The 10,156-nt window shown below is 38.5% G+C and overlaps 1 protein-coding gene across 11 annotated transcripts in view; it reads right to left on the reverse strand.

The window, feature by feature from the left end:
• Positions 1-10,156, reverse strand: part of LOC132659061 (zinc finger Y-chromosomal protein) — an 80,686-nt gene that overhangs the window by 29,439 nt on the left and 41,091 nt on the right. The window lies entirely within an intron of this gene.

Genomic DNA, 10,156 nt, shown 5'->3' on the forward strand with positions numbered 1-10,156 from the left:
TATCACCTGAGCTGCTCAGATGTGGGAAGGGCACAAAACCGAGTCTGAGCCTCTGAGGACTACCCGAGTGCCTGAACCTGTGCGGCTTAGACCCTGGGAGGTGCATGCAGTCCAGGGCCGGCCTCGGATGGTTCCAGGCAGAGCAATCTTGAGCCTGAGCAGTGTGGGCAGGGAGGGCACATGCACCATGAGCGGGGGCAGGCCCAGTGTGGCTGAGGCACTGCAAGCACACGCAAGTGTTATCTGCTTGCAGCGTCCCTCCGTCCCCACAGCGCAACTGAACAAGTGAGCCTAAAAAGGTGTCCACCACCACCTTCTGTCAGGGAGGAAATCAGACACTGAGGAGACCAGCACACAGAAGAAGCTAAAACAGAGGGAACCACCTCGGAAGTGACAGGTGCAATAGAGTAAAATCCTGTCATTAGTACCGACTACACAGGAAGGGGCCTATATAAGCCGAGGAACTAGCTGAAAATGTAAGCCAAGGAACTAGCCAAAAATGAACTGACCCCCATACTGCCCACAGCACCACCAGAGAAAGTCCTAGATATATTTTTACTATCATTTTAAAAAAATTTTATTAATTTTAAGTCCTCTATTACTCTTTAATTTTTATAACCTACTGTTACTTTGCAGAAAGAAAAGCGACCCTATTTTTTATCAGCAAATTTCATATATATATATTTTATAATTTTTGTGACATTTTTTCTTTTCTTTAATATTGTATGTTTGAAAATCCAACCTGTACTCTAGATTTCTAATCTTTGCATTTTGATATTTGTTGTCAATTTTGTACCTTTAAGAACCCGATCTTCAGTACCCATTTTCACTTGGGAGTGAGATTACTAGATTGACTGCTCTCTCCCTCTTTGGACTCTTCTTTTTCTCCACCAGGTCACCTCTATCTCCTCCCTGCCCTTCTCTTCTCTACTCAACTCTGTGAATCTCTTTGTGTGTTCCAGACGGTGGAGAACACTTAAGGAACTCATTACTGGCTGGATCTGTATCTCTCCTTTTGATTCCCCCCTTTATAGTCCTGGCCACCTCTGTCTCCTTCCTCCCTCTTCTCTTCTCTATGTAACTCCGTGAACATCTCTGAGTGGTCCGGACTGTGAAGCAAACATAAGGATGTGTTACTGGCTAGGTTGCTCTCTCCTCTTTGGATTCCACCTCAACTCATTCGGGTCACCACTAACTCCCTCCTCCCTCTTCCCTTCCCCATGTAACTGAGAACCTCTCTGGATGTCCCTCACTGTGAAGAAATTTATCATCTTTAACCTAGATGTTTTATTAACAGTACTGTATAGATGGAGAAGTCGAGGCTACTGTGAAAATAAGACTGAAAACCGGAAGCAGGAGGCTTAAGTCCAAATCCTGAGAACATCAGAGAACTCCAACCTCCAGAGAACATTAATCGACAGGAGCTCATCAAATACCTCCATACCTACACTGAAACCAAGCACCATCCAAGGGCCAACAAGTTCCACAGCAAGACATACCATGCAAATTCTCCAGCAACACAGGAACACAGCCCTGAGCTTCAATATACAGGCTTCCCGAAGTCACTCCAAACCCACTAACATCACATAACTCATTACTGGACACGTCATTGCACTCCAGATAGAAGAAATCCAGCTCCACCCACCAGGACACTGAAACAAGTTTTCCTAACCAGTACACTTTGACAAGCCACCTGTACAACCCCACCCACAACGAGGAAGCTCCACAACAAAGACGACTCCACACACTGCCAGAATACAGAAACGCCATCCCAAACACAGCAATATAAACAAGATGAAGAGGCAGAAGAATACCCAGCAGGTAAAGGAACAGGATAAATGGCCACTAAACCAAAGAGGAAGAGATAAGGAATCCACCTGAAAAAGAATTCTGAATAATGATAGTGAAAACATCCAAAATCTTGAAAACAAAATGGAATCGCAGATAAATAGCCTGGAGACAAGGATTGAGAAGATGGAAGAAAGGTTTAACAAGGACCTAGAAGAAGTAAAAAATAGTCAATATATAATGAATAACCCAATCAAAAACACTCTGGAGGAAACAAATAGTAAAATAATGGAGGCAGAAGATAGGATTAGTGAAGCAGAAGAACAGTTCAGTCACTCAGTTGTGTCCAATTCCTTGCAACCCCATGAATCACAGCACGGCAGGCCTCCCTGTCCATCACCAACACCTGGAGTTCACTCAGATTCACGTTCATCGAGTCAATGAGGCCATCCAGCCATCTCATCCTCTGTCGTTCCCTTCTCCTCTTGCCCCCAATACCTCCCAGAATCAAAGTCTTTTCCAATGAGTTAACTCTTCCCATGAAGTGGCCAAAGTACTGGAGTTTCAGCTTTAGCATCATTCCTTCCAAAGAACACCCAGGACTGATCTCCTTCAGAATGGACTGGTTGGATCTCCTTGCAGTCCAAGGGACTCTCAAGAGGCTTCTCCAACACCACAGTTCAAAAGCATCAATTCTTCGGCACTCAGCCTCCTTCACAGTCCAACTCTCACATCCATACCTGACTACTGGGAAAACCACAGCCTTGACTAGACGGACCTTAGTCAGCAAAGTAATGTCTCTGCTTTTGAATATGCTGTCTAGGTGTATCATAACTTTTCTTCCAAGGAGTAAGTGTCTTTTACTTTCATGGCTGCAATCACCATCTGCACTGATTTTGGAGCCCAAAAAAATAGTCTGAAATTGTTGCCATTGTTTCCCCATCTATTTCCCATGAAGTGATGGGATCGGATGTCATGATCTTCGTTTTCTGAATGCTGAGCTTTAAGCCAACTTTTTCACTCTCCTCTTTCACTTTCATCAAGAGGCTTTTTAGTTCCTCTTCACTTTCTGCCGTAAGGGTGGTGTCATCTGCATATCTGAGGTTATTGATACTTCTCCCAGCAATCTTGATTCTAGCTTGTGCTTCCTGACATTGCCTTTCTTTGGGATTGGAATGAAAACTGACCTTTTCCAGTCCTGTGGCCACTGCTGAGTGTTCCAAATTTGCTGGCATATTGAGTGCAGCACTTTCACAGCATCATCTTTCAGGATCTGAAATAGCTCAACGGGAATTTCATCACCTCCACTAGCTTTGTTCATAGTGATGCTTTCTAAGGCCCACTTGGCTTCACATTCCAGGATGTCTGGCTCTAGATGAGTGATCATACCATCGCGATTATCTGGGTCATGATGATCTTTTTTGTACAGTTCTTCTGTGTATTCCTGCCACTTCTTCTTAATATCTTCTGCATCTGTTAAGTCCATACCATTTCTGTCCTTTATAGAGCCCATCTTTGCATGAAATGTTTCCATGGTATCTCTAATTTTCTTGAAGAGATCTCTAGTCTTTCCCATTCTGTTCTTTTCCTCTATTTATTTGCATTGATCGCTGAAGAAGGAATAGCAGAAATAAATGAATCAGAGAGGAAAAAAGAAAATAACTTAAAAAAAAGAGGACAATTTCAGAGACCTCTAGGACAGTGTTAAATGCCCCAACATTCAAATCAAAGGAGTCCCAGAAGAGGAAGACAAAAAGAATGACCAAGAGAAAATACTTGAGGAGATAATAGTTGAAAATTTCCTTACAATGGGGAAGGATGTAATCACCCAAGTCCAAGAAACACAGAGAGTCCCAAACGGGACAAATCCAAGGCGAAACACCCCAAGACACATATTAATCAAATTAACAAAGATCAAACACAAAGAACAAATATTGAAAGCATCAAGGGAAAACCAACAAACAGCACAAAAGGATTCCCATAAGGGTAACAGCTGATCTTTCAATAGAAACTCTTCAGGCCAGGAGGGAATGGCAGGACATACTTAAAGTGATCAAAGAAAAAACCTACAGCCCAGATTACTGTACCCAGCAAGGATCTCATTCAAATATGAAGGAGAAATCAAAGCTTTATAGACAAACAAAAGCTGAGAGAATTCAGCACCACCAAACCAGCTCTCCAACCAGCTAAAGGATCTTCTCTAGACAGGAAACACAAAAAGTCTCGAATCTAAAACAATAAGGTAAAAGGCAACGAGATCATACTTACCAATAATTACCTTAAACGTAAATGTGCTGAATGCCCCAACCAAAACACAAAGACTGGCTGAATGGATACAAAAACAAGACCCCTATATATGCTGCCTACAAGAGACCCACCTCAAAACAGGGGACACATACAGACTGAAAAGTGAAGGGCTGAAAAAAGATGTTCCACCCAAATAGAGACCAAAAGAGAGCAGGAGTAGCAATACTCATATCAGATAAAATAGACTTTAAAACACAGGCTGTGAGAAAAGACAAAGAAGGACACTACATAATGATCAAAGGAGCAATACAAGAAGATACAACAATTATAAATATGTATGCATCCAACATAGGGGCACCACAATATGTAAGACAAATGCTAACGAGTATGATAGGTGAAATTTACAATAACACAATAATAGTGGGAGACTTTAATACGCCACTAACACCTAGGAATAGATCAACTAAAGAAAAAATTAATAAGGAAACACAAACTTTAAATGATACAATAGACTGCTGCTGTTAAATCGCTTCAGTTGTGTCCGACTCTGTGTGACCCCAGAGACAGCAGCCCACCAGGCTGCCCCATCCCTGGGATTCTCCTGGCAAGAACACTGGAGTGAGCTGCCATTTCCTTCTCCAATGCATGAAAGTGAAAAGTCAAAGTGAAGTCGCTCAGTTGTGTCCAACTCTTAGCAACCCTGTGGACTGTAGCCTACCAGGCTCCTCCGTCCGGGGGATTTTCCAAGCAAGAGTACTGGGGTGGAATCTAGCCTTGGTAAACTCAAAAAGCCTGAAATCATTCCAAGCATCTTTTCTGACCACAATGCAGTAAGATTAGATATCAACTATAGGAGAAAAATTATTAAAAATTCCAACATATGGAGGATTAACAACACACTTCTGAATAATCAACAAATCACATAAGAAATCAAGAGAAATCAAAATATGCATAGAAACAAATGAAAATGAAAACACAACAACCCAAAACCTGTGTGACACTGTAAAAGCAGTCCTAAGGGGAAGGTTCACAGCAATACAAGCTTACCTCAAGAAACAAGAAAAAGGTCAAATAAAAAATCTAACTTTACACGTAAAGCAACTAAAAGGGAAGAAATGAAGAACTCCAGGGTTAGTAGAAGGAAAGAAATCTTAAAAATTAGGGCAGAAATAAATGCAAAAGAAAGAAAATAGACCATAGCAAAAATCAACAAAGCCAAAAGCTGGTTCTTTGAAAGGATAAATAAAATTGACAAACCATTAGCCAGACTCATCAAGAAACAAAGGGAGAAAAAGCAAATCAGTAAAATTAGAAAGGAAAATGGAGAGATCACAGTAGACAACACAGAAATACAAAGGATCATTAAAAGACTACTATAGCGATTATATGCCAATAAAATGGACAACTTGGAAGAAATGGACAAATTCTTAGAAAAGTACAACTTTCGGAAACCGAACCAGGAAGAAATAGAAAATTTTAACAGACACATCCCAAGCACAGAAATTGAAACTGTAATCAGAAATCTTCCAGCAAACAAAAGCCCAGGTCCAGACGGCTTCACAGCTGAATTCTACCAAAAATTTAGAGAAGAGTTAACACCTATCCTACTCAAACTCTTCCAGAAAATTGCAGAGGAAGGTAAACTTCCAAACTGATTCTATGAGGCCACCATCACCCTAATACCAAAACCAGACAAAGATGCCACCAAAAATGAAAACTATAGGCCAATATCACTGATGAACATAGATGGAAAAATCCTTAACAAAATTCTAGCAATAAGAATCCAACAACACTTTAAAAAGATCATACACCATGACCAAGTGGGCTTTATCCCAGGGATGCAAGGATTCTTCAATACCCGCCCATCAATCAATGTAATATACCACATTAACAAATTGAAAAATAAGAGCTATATGATTACCTCAATATGCAGAAGAAGTCTTTAACAAAATTCAACATCCATTTATGATAAAAACCTCTCCAGAAAGCAGGAATAGAAGGAACATACTTCAACATACTAAAAGTTATATATGACAAACCCACAGCAACTATGATCCTCAATGGTGAAAAATTGAAAGCATTTCCCCTAAAGTCAGGAACAAGACAAGGGTGCCCACTTTCACCACTACTATTCAACATAGTTTTTGAAGTTTTGGCCACAGCAATCAGAGCAGAAAAAGAAATAAGAAGAATCCAGATTGGAAAAGAAGAAGTAAAACTCTCACTGTTTGCAGATGACATGATCCTCTACATAAAAAACCCTAAAGATTCCACCAGAAAATTACTAGAACTAATCAATGTATATAGTAAAGTTGCAGGATGTAAAATCAACACACAGAAATCCCTTGCATTCCTATACACTAATAATGAAAAAACAGAGAAATTAAGGAAACAATTCCATTCACCATTGCAATGAAAAGAATAAAATACTTAGGAATAAATCTACCTAAAGAAACTAAAGACCTATATATAGAAAACACTGGTGAAAGAAATCAAAGAGGACACTAATAGATGGAGAAATACACCATTTCATGGATCGGAAGAATCAGTATAATGAAAATGAGTATACTACCCAAAGCAATCTATAGATTCAATGCAATCCCTATCAAGCTACCAACAGTATTTTTCACAGAGCTAGAAGAAATAATTTCACAATTTGTATGGAAATACAAAAAAACCTCGAATACCCGAATCAATCTTGAGAAAGAAGAATGCAACTGAAGGAATCAACCTGCCTGACTTCAGGCTCTACTACAAAGCCACAGTCATCAAGACAGTATGGTACTGGCATAAAGACAGAAACATAGATCAATGGAATAAAATAGAAAGCCCAGAGATAAATCCACGCACCTTTGGACACCTTATGCTTGACAAGGGAGGCAAGAATATACAATGGAGAAAAAACAATCTCCTTAATAAGAGGTGCTAGGAAAACTGGTCAACCACTTGTAAAAGAATCAAACTAGATCACTTTCTAACACCATACACAGAAATAAACTCAAAATGGATTGAAGATCTAAACATAAGACCAGAAACTATAAAACTCATAGAGGAGAACATAGGCAAAACACTCTCCAACATAAATCACAGCAGGATCCTCTATGACCCACCTCCCATAATATTGGAAATAAAAGCAAAAATAAACAAATGGGACAAATTTTAATTTTAATTAAACTTAAAAAGCTTCTGCACAACAAAGGAAACTATAAGCAAGGAGAAAAGAGAGCCTTCAGGATGGGAGAAAATAATAGCAAATGAAGCATCTGACAAACAACTAATCTCAAAAATATACAAGCAACTCCTGCAGCTCAATTTCAGAAAAATAAACAACCCAATAAAAAAATGGGCCAAAGAACAGACATTTCTCCAAAGACATACATATGGGTAACAAACACATGAAAAGATGCTCAACATCACTCATTATCAGAGAAACGCAAATCAAAACCACAACGAGGTACCATTTCACACCAGTCAGAATGGCTGCTATCCAGAAGTTTACAAGCAATAAATGCTGGAGAAGGTGTACAGAAAAGGGAACCCTCTTACACTGTTGATGGGAATGTAAACTAGTACAGTCACTATGGAGAACAGTGTGGAGATTCCTTAAAAAACTGGAAATTGAACTGCCTTATGACCCAGCAATCCCACTGCTGAGCATATATACTGAGGAAACCAGAATTGAAAAGAGACACGTGTACCCCAATGTTCATCGCAGCACTGTTTATAACAGCCAGGACATGGAAGCAACCATCTGTCCATCAGCAGATGAATGGATAAGAAAGCTGTGGTACATATACACAATGGAGTATTACTCTGCCATTAAAAAGAATGTTTGAATCAGTTCTAATGAGGCTAATGAAACTGGAGCCTATTATATACACAGTGAAGTAAGCCAGAAAGAAAAACACCAATACAGTATACTAACACGTATGTATGGAATTTAGAAAGATGGTAACAATAAACCTGTAATGTGAGACAGCAAAAGAGACACAAATGTATAAAACAGTCTTTTGGACTCTGTGGGAAAGGGAGAGGGTGGGATGACTTGGGAGAATGGCACTGAAACACGTATATTATCATATGTGAAACAAATTGCCAGTTCAGGTTCAATGCATGATACAGGATACTTGGGGCTGGTGCACTGGGATCACCCAGAGGGATGGTACAGGGAGGGAGGTAGGAGTGGGGTTCAGGATGGGGAACACATGTATACCCACGTGGCGGATTCATGCTGATGTATGGTAAAACCACTACAATATTGTAATTAGCCTCCAATTAAAATAAATAAATTTATTTTTTAAAAGGTCATGGTAAGTATAGTAATAAATATTGTTCAATCATAAAAATATGGTAGATACTTCTAAATATATTGTCACTGCTTCCTCTCCCAAAGCTTTCTAGCTTGTCTTCTTTTTCCTCTCAAAACTCCAACTATAAAAAGATAATTGAGAAAATGTCTTATGAGCATAAGAAAAACAAAAATAATGTACTATTTAAGGCATCTTCAAATTTCCCTTCAAAACTCATTTTATTACCTCTAATAAAAGTTTAATTTGGATACATCATGGTAGAGTAAGTTTTCTACAATTCTCACACAAAAAACACTGCCACTGCTCTGTGACCACCTAGAGTGGGATGGGGAGGGAAAAGGTAGGGAGGTTCGAGAGATGAAACGTGTATCTATCACTGATTCATAGGACATATGAACATCTATGGTTGATTCATGTTGATGTATGGCAGAAATCAAACAATATTGTAAAGCAATTATCCTTCAACTAAAACTAAATAAAAATTTTAAATATATTAAAAACAAATCAAGGACATATGACAACCAACAGAACACAGTAACTTTGCAGTAATCAACCCAAAAGACATGGAGATCTGCAATATGCCATAAAGAATTAAGAAATCAAGTTCAGTGAACTAAAAGAAAACACAGAAAAACTAAACAAAACATCGGAAGCTACACATAAACAAAGGAAGTGCAAGACAGTGATCATAAGAGAGAACCAAACAAATTTCTGAAAGAATACAGAGAGCATCAACAGCAAAATGGATTAAGGAGAAGAAAAAAATTTGATAACATGACCTTCATATATATTAGTCTAAGATAAAAACAAAAACTATGGGATATCATTATAGAATGCAACTTACATACTACTGGCATCCCAGGAAACAAGGAGAGAAATAGGGGAACAACGGCTTCAAAGAACTAATGATTTCTCTAACCTGTAAACATCTAGATATCCAAATGTCCTATATCCCCTGAATTTCATCCTAAATGATGAAATTGAGATCATCCTAAAATGATCTTAAGACACATAATTCAACTTTCTAAAAGGAAAACAGAATTTTAAAAGCAGCAAAGAGAAAATTTTCTCTAATATGTAATCCCCATCAAGTATATAGATGTGTTTCTCAGAAGAAACAATGTAAGCTAGAAGCTAACACTTAAAGAAAATTTTTTAATCGGAGAATAGTTGCTTTACAGTGTTGTGTTAGTTTCTACTGCACAACAAAGTGAATCAACTGTATGTGTACATTTACCTCCTCCTCCTTTTGGAATTCCTTCCATTTAGGTCACAAAGAGCACTGAGTACAGTTCCCTGTGTCTTACAGTAAGTTCTCATTAGTTATGTTTTTATACACTGTATTCATACTTTCAGTAGTGTCTGTGTCTATTCCAATCTCCCAATTTATCCCATTTCTCCCCTCCCCATGCTGTTTTTCACGTTCGCCTGAAGAACTCCTTTCAGCATTTATTATAACGCAGCTGTACTGGTGACAAACCCTTTTGCATCTGTTTGGTAAATTCTATCTTTCCTTCATTTCTGAAGGACATGTAGGACAATAATAAGTTATTCTATAAATCAAAGACAAAAACTATTAAAAATAACATTAGCTACAATTTTTAGATGAATATACAACATAAGAAAGATAAACTGCACTAACAGAAACATCAATGTGAGGAGTAAAAGAACAGACCTTTTCTATGCAATAAAGTTTTAAGTTGGCATCAGCTTAAAACAGGTCATTAGGTGCATGACATTATTGCTAAGCCTCACATTGTTAATCAAAAACCTACAGTAGATATACAAAAGGTAAAAGAGAAAAAAGTTAC

The sequence above is a fragment of the Ovis aries genome, chromosome Y (assembly GCF_016772045.2).
Source record: "Ovis aries strain OAR_USU_Benz2616 breed Rambouillet chromosome Y, ARS-UI_Ramb_v3.0, whole genome shotgun sequence".
NCBI classification, from domain to species: Eukaryota; Metazoa; Chordata; class Mammalia; order Artiodactyla; family Bovidae; genus Ovis; species Ovis aries.